Below are 12,816 nucleotides of genomic sequence, written 5' to 3' on the forward strand. Positions count from 1 at the left end.
GACAGCCATTGTTTGAGACTCTTGATGAAATGATGTTTCCAGAGTTCTCTGGGATTATTTCGGATTTAACATTTTAACATCAGTGGCAGCCAGTTCATCGTCACTCCACATCTATCCCAGACACGGATGCGGCTTGAGTTGAACAGACCCACAGGGAGCTCATGAAGAATCCCAGCACAAAGATGGCTCATCCTCCCCTAGATGAAAAGGAAGATATTTGTGCTGTGGCTGCCTCCCGCCTCGGCACTCTGAGGCATTCTTACATCTGGCAGCACTAGAAACCACAAGGCAAACATGGAACCACTCAGCTTGTCAACAAAGGAATGATCAAGAAAGACTTTGGCAACCTAATCACTATCATTTCGTTTATCTTCATCTTATTGTTTCATTCTAAAATTTTCACCAAATCTCAAAGTACAATTTGACTAAGGAGAACACACGCAGATTAATTCTTAAACCAGTAACTTAAGCTCCTCCACAACTATTTTTTTCTTTGGTGTTGTAGAACATTTTTGAAACAACACTAATAAAAATCTGTAAAATGTAAACAAATCACCCCCAAACCCACACTTCCAGGAATGTAAACAGTAGGCACAGAAGGAAGAAGGACCTGGGAGATGTGTCTGCACATAGGAGCAGGCTGGGCCACAGGGAGTCCCACGTGCAGGGTGTGGACATGCAGGGTCTGGGAAGTTTCCAAAAATCTGGATTCTTATGCAAAATCTCCTGGTTTTTAAATGTTGGCTCATATTTTTTCAGCACTGTGCCAGCAAAATAAAACACATCTGCAGGTTAAGAGCAAATGACAGGCCTATGGTCTGAAGACTTTGGTGTATAATTTTACAACTAAACAAAGGTGAATGAAAGAAATTGGTGTGAGTCTATGTATTTTACACTTTTAATAATCAGGACATATTTGAAGGAATAGTCTCGATAATATTAATAATTCCAACATCTGCATATATTAAGAATATATTGAAATAATAACATAGGCTGGACATGGTGGCTCACACCTATAATCCTAGTGCTTTGGGAGGCAGAGGCGAGAGGACTGCCCGAGCCCAGTGTTCAAGATCAGATGGGGTAACATGGAGACCTCATCTCTAGAATAAAGAAAAAAAAAATAGCCAGGCGTGGTGGTGTGTGCCTGTAGTTCCAGCTATTTGGAAGGCTGGGGCAGAAGGATCCCTTGAGCCCAGCAGGTCGAAGTTGCAGTGGCTGTGAGCATGTTGCTGCACTCCAGCCTGTGTGGCAGAGTGAGACTCCAACTCAAAAACAAAACAAACAGAAGAAGAAATAATAATGTAGCTACATAAAAAAGGTTGGAGAGCCAAAACGCCATAAAAACTCCTTATTACATATTTTTACCAGGAAAACATGTCTTGATCCACCTACCATAGTTGCATGCATATAGTTAAATCATCTTTAACAAGAGGATCTACTGGTAATGTAACTGTATATCAACTGAGGATGAAATTGAGAAGATTTGGGGGCAAGTATGAAGTCACTATGGTACCAGAGGACCAGGGCTCCTGGTGCCAACACAAGTGGAAGGAATGCCTTTGAAGGAATATTAGATTATTATGAATACTTTTAAAATCCCTTTTCAATGCTCAAGCCACAGGAATTAAGTTATTTGCATTAGATGCAAATATAGCTATTGAATAGCCAAGGGGCACCCACACTCACTTCTGCAAGAGATTTCATCTTTACTGCAGGAAAACAAGATTGGCCATTCCGGGCACACACAGCAAGGGTCTCTGCCATTACTCAACGTGCTCAGTTTATTTGTTCATAACTCAAGTTCACTTCAGAACTAATATTTATCTGTTCATTTGAGCATTCTCTATGTCCTAAACCCTGCAAAGATAGAGATGAACAGAACAGACATGGCTCTTGCCCTCACCAAGCACAGTCTGGTAGAGAATGGAAGTGAACACAGGTGTCTAAATCCCTCTATAATTGTGAAAATGGATAAGTGCCATGAAGGCATTTAGCAGCTTGTAGAAATGCCCACTGATTCCATTTACATAAGCAATCTGAAAATCAATGAAAAAAAAGCAAGACAGCAAGCTATGAGAGCTGTGATATGCTCCCAGTCCATAGCCCAGGATTCTTGCCTGAAGCTGTGACGGCATAGACTCTGTGGAGGAGAATGTTGAAAGTGTGAAAGTATTGTCATGAATTATTTAGAAGCTGCCATTTAAAGCAGTTATACCATTTGAAAGAAGTAACTCATGTCTGCATTGGGTCAGATTCAGGATCCCCTAATCAGCGGATTTCAGGAACCACCCTTTTGCACAGCAATTACATCACAGGTTGAAGGGGAAGGGTCAGAGTGACTATGACCCTTGCTGCTGGCCCTGTAAGGTCCCAAAATAGACAGGTATTTAGAATACACTGCCAGACCTGAGGGAGCATTGGAGGTCATCCCCACGCCAAACTCTAGTGAGAGGCAACCTCAATCTCAACCCAGACGATTTATTAAGTACGTGTTCTTCTGAGGCAATTTCCCCCTGAACTTATGATCTATCATCACCAAAATGATTTGCTGTTGAAGACACGCAGACAACTAACCCTTGGAACATCCAACAGGAGCATCCCCAAATAGAGATTTATTTCTGTTTCCTGCTGTGCACATTTTGAACTGTGGATTTTCGATGAGGTGCTATAGAGTGTCAGACCCACAGAGTCTCTTAATATTAACTCCAGGCATGCAAAATCCTTTATGGGAGTCATCTTCTCCAAGATAGAGATGAGAATTAGGCAGTGTGGTTTTCACAGACAGCAACGATCTCAGACAAGAATCTGGCTGTTTCCTCCCTGGGCCGTTTCATTGCTAGTCACAATATGATCCCAGTAGGGCGGCAGGGAAAGGCAGACGGTCACTCCAGGGGGGCTCCTTCTTCACAGCACAGCCTGGGGACTCCGGGAAGTCAGGGGAGTGTCTGCAAAGCCTGGGTAGCTGCTGTCCATGCACACGGCCGCATGGACGTCTCTTCCACAAGGCAGGACAGAAGCAACATCTGTGACAGGAACGGCAGGAGCTAAAGACTTGACTGTCCCTATTCCTTATCGGTACCATGGCGACAAAAACAGGCTGCAGAAAAGAGTCAGTAAGATAGTTCGAGTCAGGTGCTTCTAACCTTCTTTGATCTGGTGCAATACTCGTGGGGATCCAAGAGCATCATGGTCAATACATGTCGCAGGAAGTGCTATTGGTCCTGCACTCACCAGGCAAGAAAGATGAGTAACTTATACTTTGTCACATTTACTTGAGTAATCATTTTTATATTTATGATAGTTACCATTCTTGAACACTTCTATATGCTAGAGACCACAGTAGATGCTTTATATATATTTTATTTAATCCTTCTAATAATTCAGTCAGGTAAAGCTTTATAGATAAAGAAACAAGGATCAGAAAGAACCAGTAACTTGCCCAAGGACACAGAGTTGGTACCTCCACACTCAATGGTACAGCCCAGAATTGCCCCAAGTCTGTGAGGCTCCAAAATCACTCTCTTTTCACTATGTCCTGTGCCTCCTGTGTTTGTTGAGTGCTTTTACAGGAGTTCTTATTAATGTGTACAAAACAATGCACTGGCTACCTTCCTCAGCTGCACCCAGGGTGCAGGTGTGATTGAAGGGAGTCGTGCACTGAAAGCTGTGCAGCTCGCACAGTCTGCTCAGGCCCACCAGACAGAAGCAGACGGGGTCAGCAGGGACACGCAGCCCCCAGGGAGCCATTGTCCACGGTGGGGAAACAGCGAGGCCGTTGGTGATGACTATACAGTGAGGACGAGCACTCTCAAATTTCTATCCCATGGAGCTTCTGATGGTTGGGAAAACCAAGGCCGCTGTATCATTCACCACCAAAAAGAGAGAGCCCCTAGACCCTGGAAGATGGACCACCCACAAGTTGGTCTAATCAGGATCAGGCTTCCCGGCACTAAGGACACAGGGTACACCAAGAGGAGAAAGTCACCACCGTGAAATGCCTTCCATACCTCCCTCTAAGCAGGAGCCTGGGGCGACTACACAGGCAGGGAGAGCTGCTGGGGTTATTCTGCCGGCTGCTGCTAAGGCACACCGGTAGCCTCCCACCGAGGCGGGAGCCATATGTCTCACCTAAGGAGGTGGTTTCCTACCCTCGCTTTCCTTCCTTGGCTTTCCTCCCTCGAGCCCACCTCCAGTTCTGCACTGCAGTCACTCCCAGGGTCTTCACCCTTCTGCAGACACCCAAATGACCAAGTCTTTCAGTGCACCCATTGCATTGCTGTCAGGGTTTCTGCCCCCAGAGGAGTGTTCCTAGCTGGGTCTTACAGTTGAAGGGACAAAGGCTCAGAGAGGGAGCTCATTTGCCCGGGCAAGTGGCAAAACTGGACTTCCAGCCCATGACTGTTGGCTGCATCTGGCAATCTCACTTCTAAACCAAGGGAGAACAGATATAAACACATGAAAAGCTAACAGTAAAACAACAGCAACAAAATAAGAACAAACAAACTAAAAAGACAACTTGAAAGCAAAGACATGCCCAAGGCCTGGCCCAGCACTCCTCTGAGGCCCTGTGCAGCTGGGCATTCAGCAGTGGGTAGATTTGGGGACTGGGTAGCCTACACTACCTCTGCCTTCTGTGGGGTCCTCTGTAATCTCCATATCCATCATTCCTCAGCCCGTGTTCATCAGCCTCCTGTCTCTCCCCATGCTCTTCCTCACTTCTAGCTTGGACATCTCCTTACAGACCCAGACCTCTGTGTCCCAGCTTCAGCTGTATTGCCTACAAGCCATGAGTCACACATGGTAGCTTGTAAATGCTCCCCGATGGTTTACTCTGTGTTGAATCTGGCTCACCTAGACTGTTAAGTAACTTGATTACTGAGTATTTTATATTTTGTAAAAGTTCCCTCTAGTGCTCAATGCCTAGACACTACAACCAACTAGTAGGCAACTGTGTCAAACTACTCTAAGCCACTTCTGCCACATTCTGTCCCACATACACTTACTAGCATATCTTTCTGTGTGAGGCTACTGCTTGGTGAGTTTCCTACAGACTCTCCTCTGGACACTTGAGCGAGCACACTGAAGTTATGGGCACTGAGGCCCAGCAGCACGTACACTCACTCTCCAGTGGCATCAGGAAATCCCCTGTGAGTCAGGGCATGGGAGAGACTGCTAGGCTGGACTTATGCTCTTAGTCCTTGCCTGCACCTGTAGAACCTTTGCAGTAAACACCCATCTTGACCACCACTCATTTAACCAGGGAGACTTATTTTTAACATTCTTTGCTGCAAATAACATGCTCTTTGGTGCAGCTTTAGCTGGTGGTATTTGAAAAGCTTGCTCTAGAACAGGGACTGGCAAACTTTTTCTGTAAGAGTCAGTGAACAGTTTAGCTTTGCAGGACATGTGGTCTCTGTAGAAATTAGCCTACACTACCACTGCATGAAAAAAAGTGGTTTTAGATGGTATGTAATAAATTGCCTGATTGTGTTCCAATAAAATGTCATTTACAAAAGTTGGTTTGCTAACCCTGCTCTAGAGAATAGTTTCTTGGTTGAGATCCTCGATCCTCTGAAAGTGACCAGAGTAAATTGTTGAATCGGGTACATCACATGACTAATTGTCCCTAGGGTGTAGTTTCCAGGTACACATGCCCACGTATCACAATGGGAATACTGCAGAATATTGAGTAAACAATAGACAATACTACGATGATGCACTCTTAATTGACAATACCTAATTAGCATTTACTGTTGCTAGCTAAAGTACTTTAGGGGACTTACTCTTTTAAACTGCACAAAGACCATCTGAATGAGGTACTGATATTATTACTCCTGTTTTATGGGTGAGGACACTAAGGCTCAAGAGCAGACAACTGACTTTCTCATCAGAGTCAGAAGGGGTCATATTAGACAGATGGACTCCAAGTCCACACTCGGGCTACCTGTGAATGGCAGACAAAAACTAGGGTCTAACCCTCTATCTCACCTCGCACCAGCTGTGGAACTCTGGACATACCACTGAGGAGTCTCATCTTCAAAGTGGGAATAGTCATCTCTTCTTTGGGGAGCTCTGGAATGTGTAGTGGTTCCTTGAATAACATCATTTTGTTCAATGTTGTTTTGTTATAACATTGATGAGAAAAAAATATGGCTTCCAATCTGGAATTAAAAATACAGTCCCTCAACTCATCTTCCACAAAACCATCAATAATAAACACTGGGGAAAGGAAACCATGTTTAGCAAATGATGTTGGGAAACTGGCTAGCCACATGCAGAGAAATGAAACTGGACCACTATCTATTACCATATACAAAAATTAACTGAAAATGAATCAAAGACTTAAATATAAAGCCTCAAACTATAAGAATCTTAGAGGAAAATGTAGGGAACACTTTCCTAGACATTGGAGTAGACATGAATTCATGGTCAAATCCTCAAAAGTAAGTGCAACAAAAACTAAGAAAGACAGATGGGACCTTTTCAAACTGAAAAGTCTTGCACAGCAAAAGAAACCCTCAAAAGAGTAAAGAGACAGCCCATGGAATGGGAAAAAAATATTTGCCAGCTATGCATCTGGCAAAGGCCTAACATCCAGGATCTACAAGGAACTCAAATGAACTGAAAGGAAAAAAAAAAAAACCCTAATAAACAGTGAGCAAATACACCGATACTTCTCAAAGGATGAAATACAAGCAGCCAACAAACACATGAAAAAATGCTCAGCTTCACTAGTCATCAGAGAAATAAGATCAAAGCTACAATGAGATACCAACTAACACTGGTAAAGATGGCTATCATTAATAAGTCAAACAACAGCAGATGTTGATGAGGCTGTGGAGAAAAGGGAATGCGTCTACACTGTTGGTGAGAATGTAAACTAGTTCAACCTTTATGGAGAGCGGTGTGGCAATTTCAAAGAACTAAAAATTTAACTTACATATGATTCAGCAATCCCTCTCTGGGAATATATCCAGAGGAACATGAATAATTCTAAAAAGACACCTGCACATGCATGTTCACTTCAGCACATTCACAATAGCAAAAACATGGAACCCCAGATGCCCATTGAAAGTGGATTGGATAACGAAAATGTGGTACATATACACAATGGAATATTATGCAGCCATAAAGAAGAACAAAATCATGACCTTCACAGCAACTTGGATGCAGCTGGTGATCATCATACTAAGTGAACTATCACAGAAACAAAGAACTGATTACATGTTCTCACTCATAAGCAGGCCCTGATCACTGGTCACACTAGCAAAAGGGTGGGATTGGCACTCACTGAATACTGCTAGTGGAGAGACAGAAGGAGGGAAGGGACATGTGGCAACACATTGGACACTTGGACCACTATCCGGGGAGAGAAGGCCAGTTAGAAGCCCAAACTTCACCTGCATGAAAGCTTCTTATGTAGTAAATCCCCACTTGTACCCCACAACTCTAAAATAAAATAAAATGGATTTAAAATGTATTTTAAAAGAATAAATAAATTTAAAAAACAAAAATATGGCTTCCCAGCTGAGGCCACCATCTATGTGGGGTTTGCCCATCCTACCATGTCTGTACGGGCTTTCTCCAAACACTCCAGTTTTCTCCCAGGTTCAAGTACATGCACATTAGACGAATTGTCATGTCTGTATGCTCCCCCTGTGAGTGAGGGTGGGTGGGCGTGCAAAGGCATCCTATTCAGGACTGGTTCCTGCTATGTGCACAGAGCTGCTGGGACAGGCTCCAACCCCATGAGACCCTGAACTGGAATAAGCAGGTAAATAATTGTCTCACTTGCTCTTATCAATATTTCTTAAATGTATAAAGTAAATGTAAATGTAGCTCACATTATTTTAATGTTTAATATTACAAGTGTTGTAGACCTTATTTAGAAGTTTGGTGATTTTTTTGTGATCAGAAATATGTTATAGAAACTTAGCTATTATTTATATCAATTAGCCATGAAAACTTGGTTTCATTTGTGTCATTTTACTTAAAATCACGAAAACAGATAGCGTTGGATGAAGACTTATGGTATTATGTAATACATGTGAAAATGCCCATCACAGAGCCAGGCAGCCCGTGTCTAATACACAGTAAGTGAAACCGAATTGTTTAAAGCATTATTGATATCTGTAGACATTCCTGCTAATCTGCAGTTCCACTTTTCAAGATTCCAGTTATCCACGGTCAATAAAAATCTGAAAATAGGTGAGTGCAGTTCAGTAAGATATTTTTAAGTTGGGTATAATGACATGTGCCTATAGTCCCAGCTACTTGAAAGGCTGAAGTAGGAGGATTGCTTGAGCCCAGGAGTTCAAGTTCAATCTGGGCAACATAGTGAAACCACCATCTCTAAAACTAAAAACAAAACAACAACAACAAAACAGCTAAATAAATCAATAAAAGATATTTTGAGAGACAAAGAAGGATCATATTTACATAGCTCTTATTACAGTATATAGTTACAATTGTTCTATTTTATTATTGTTGTTGTTAACATTTTACTGTGCTCTAAAAGAACTAGCAATTGGCCTTACATATGACCCAGCAATTTCTCTACTGGGAATATACCTAGAGGAATTCAAATCATTCTACTGAAAAGATACCTGCACATGCATGTTTACTCCAGCACTATTCACATGAGCAAAAACATGGAACCAACCATGCTGCCCATCTAAACTAGACTGGATTTTTTTTAAATGTGGTACATATACAAGATGGAATATTATACAGCCATAATGAAGGACAAACATATGGACTTCACAACAACTTGGATGAATTTAGAGTCCATCATACTCAGTGATCTATCACAGAAACAAAGAACTGAGTACCACACGTCCTCATTCGTAAGCAGACCCTGAACATTTACCATAATACTATAAGAAAGGGATTGGCAATAGCTGGATACTGCCAGGGTGGGGGCGAGGCACATAACATCAAAAAGGGTACCTGATCTCAAACCAAGCAAAGTGAGGACCAAAGGGAGACCCAAACTTTATCTGAACAATGTTCACTTACATACCTAATCCTGAATTGTACCCCACATCTTTAAATATATATATTTTTAAAATCTTACTGTGCCTAATTTATAAATTAAACTTAATCTTAGGTATGTATGCATAGAAAAATATAGTATATATTGGAGTCAGTAATGACTGTGGTTGTAGGCATCTTCTGGGGTCTTGGAATGTATCCCCCACAGATGGGGGAACTACCATAATTCACAGACACAATTCAGTAGTGGTTAGTATATCCATAGGGCTGTGCAGCCATCACCACAATCAGTTTTAGACCATTTTCATCACCCCAAAAGGAAACTGTTCCCTGAAGAAATGACTTCCTAGTCTACCCCAACACCCTAACCCCAACCCCAGGCAACAGCTAACTCACTTTCTGTCTCTGTGAATTTATCTTTTCTGGACCATTTCATATGAAATGGAGTCATGTGAGCTTTTGTGTCTGGCTTCTTTCACGTAGCATAATGTCTTCAGTGTCTCTCCATAACATAGCACATATCAGTATTTCACTTGTGTGTATTGCTAAATAATATTTCATTGTATGGATACAGTTAACTTTACATATCCATTTATCAGTTGTTGAACATTTGGATTGTTCCTTTTTTGGCTATTCTGCAATGCTCTTATAAATATTCATGTGCACATTTTTGCATAGACATATATTTTCATCGCTTTTGGGTATATGTCTAAGACCGGTATTGCTGGGTGTATGGTTACTGTATGTTTAACCTTCTGAGGAACTGTCAAAAAGTTTTCCAAAGTGGCACCATTTTGCATTCCTGCCAGCAGTGTATGAGGGTTCTGGTTTCTCCATACATTCATCAACACTTACAACTCTGTCTTTTTGCTTATAGCCATCCTAGTGGATGTGAGGTAACATCTCATTGTGCTTTTGATTTACATTTTCCTAATGGTTAATGATGTTCAGTATCCCTTCATGTGCTTATTTGCTATTTGTATATCTTCTTTGGAGAAATGTCTATTTAGATTCTTTGTTCATTTTAATTATTATTTATCTTTTTATTATTAAGTTGTTCTTCACACATTCTGCCTACAAGATTATTTTCAGACACATGGTTTGAAAATACTTTCTTTTTTTCTGTGGGTTGTCTTTTTGCTTTCTTGTAGCACAGAAGTTTTTCATTTTGATGAAGTTTAATTCATCAATTATCTTTTCTTTCTTGTGCTTTTGCTGTCATATTGAAGAAGTGTTGCCTAACCTACGGTCACAAGATTTACATCTATGTTTTCTTCAAGAGTTTTATGAGTTTTGGCTCTTACATTTAGGTTTTTCATCCATTTTTTGAGTTCACTTTTTGATATCGTATGAGGTAGGAGTCCAACTCCATTGTTTTGCATTTTGGACCATTAGATTAAAAAGCTATTCTTTTCCTCATTGAACTACCTTGGCATTGACCATAAGTATAAAAGTTGATTTCTGGACACTCAACACTGTTCCACTGAATTACAAAATTTCCTTATGCTAGTATCACACTGTCTTCATTCTTATGGCTTTATTGTAAGTTTTGAAATTGGAGAGTGTGAATTCTCCAACTTTGTTCTTTCTTTTCAAGGATTTTAACTATTCTGAGTCAATCCTTACATTTCTATTTGAATTTTCGGCTTTGCTCATTAATTTCTGTAATAAAGCCAACTGGGATTTTGATGAGAATTGCATTTAATCTGTAGATCAACTTGGAAAGTATTGCCATCTTAATAATAAGTTTTCTGGTCGGGTTCAGTGGCTCAGCCTGTAATCCCAGCGCTTTGGGAGGCCGAGGTGAGAGGATTGCCTGAGCCTGAGGGTTCGATATCCACCCAGGCAACTTGGCGAGACCTCATCTCTACAATAAATCAAAAATTAGCCAGGCATGGTAGTGCACACCTATAGTTCCAGCTACTTGAAAGACTGAGGCGAAAGGATCGCCAGAGCCCAGCAGGTTGAGGCTGCAGTGGCCAGGAGCGTGTCACTGCACTCCAGTCTGGGTGACAGAGTGAGACTCCAACTCAAAAAAATAAAAGAAATAATAATAATAATAATAATAAGTTTTCTGATTCATGAACCTGAGATACCTTTCCATAGATTTAGGTTTTTAATTTTTTCCAACAATGTATTGTAATTTTAAGAGTAAGATCCTTGCACTTCTTTTGTTAAATGTATTTCAAGGAAATTCATTTTTTGATACTCATGTAACTGAAATTGTTTTATTAATCTCATTTTCAATTTATTCATTGCTACACAGAAATATAATTTGTTTTTCTATATTGATCTTGTATCCAACAATTTTGCCTGAATTATCATCTTAAAATGCCAAAGGAAAATAAACTGTAATATCAGAAGGCAAAAGAAGAATTTCATTTTTATAAAGAAAGAAGGGCTATCAGTAGGGATTATTCAGCAGAAATTCCTTCCTGTACTGATGGAGCCCTGCTGCAGCAAGATAATTAATAAGTTCATTCACTCATTTGTTTAGTTATTAGACAAGCAGTTACTGAGTACTCACTATCAGCCAGTCTGCCTAATCTAAATACCAGATGTGCCACTTAGTAGCTGCGTTATTCTGGGCCAGTGACTGAACCTGCCCGAGACTCAGTTCCCTCATATGTAAAATGGGGTGATAGCCTTCCACTTGTGATGACTAAGTAAAGCCTTTAAACAGTGCCTGACTGGTGTTGAGTACTCTTAACTCTTATTTGTATTATGACCAGGCACTGTACACAATATAAGCAGAGATCAAATCCCTGCACTCTGGGAGTATGCGTTTTATTGGAAGGATGGGAGTGGTTGGGAGGGGAAACAGACAAAGAAATACTAATCGCGATAATGATGTCAAGTGCTGATCAATGCTGTAAAGGAACATAAAGCAGAGGAAGGGATGAGGAGTGCAGAGGGATAGGGTGGGGCCAGATATTTCCAGTGGGGGCAGATGAAGTTTCTCAGAGAGGTAACATCAGGGCTAGAGCCTAAGAGGCCTCTGCCGGCCCAGGAACAGGAGACACTAGAGGAAAGAGCTGTCAGGGAGGGCTCAGGCAGAGCAGCTTGCGTGAGTTGGGCAACTTCTGAGTTCTAGGAGCTGAGGACAGTCAGGGGTCTGCAGGAACAGGCCCAGCCTCCTGGGTAGCTCAGATGACACCATAGGACCTGAGTGTCTGCCGTGGTTCAGCCTGGAGGCCAATCTTGCCAGGAGCCTAGCCGTTGCAGGTTTTCCCAGGATCCTTCCTCAGTCTGCTGCAGGTGGAAGGTGCACTCATTGTGCACCCACTGTTCTAAACTCACTCTTTCCTTTTGATCTTTTTTTTTTTTTTTGAGTTGGAGTCTCACTCGGTCGCCCAGACTGGAGTGCAGTGGCCGCTCCCGGCCACCGCAGCCTCGACCCGCTGGGCTCCGGCGATCTTTCCGCCTCAGCCTTCCGAGTAGCCGGAATTACAGGCACGAGCTACCACGCCCGGCTGATTTTTTGATTTATTGTAGAGATGAGGTCTCACTGCCCAGGAGGATCTCGAATCCTTTTGATCTTTTGACATTTCGCTTTTGCTGTTTTTCCCTGGGACACATGGCCTAAGTGGTGAATGATTGTGAATGTTTCGGCTGGAAGTCTGGAGGAACATTCACTGATATGGCAGATACCGGTCTGTGGGGTTTTTGGAAGCCTCTGCCAGCTGCCAGGCCTGCAGGGAGATGCAGCAGCCTGCAGGGAGGAAAGAGGGGCCTGGTGTCCTGACTGCCATCTAGTGGTGGTGCCATTAGGTGGCGGTACTCCATTTAGATGGAGACCGTCAACGTTAGAAATGGAAA

The sequence above is a fragment of the Carlito syrichta genome, unplaced genomic scaffold (assembly GCF_000164805.1).
Source record: "Carlito syrichta isolate Samal-C Ts95f unplaced genomic scaffold, Tarsius_syrichta-2.0.1 Scaffold154067, whole genome shotgun sequence".
Lineage (NCBI taxonomy): Eukaryota > Metazoa > Chordata > Mammalia > Primates > Tarsiidae > Carlito > Carlito syrichta.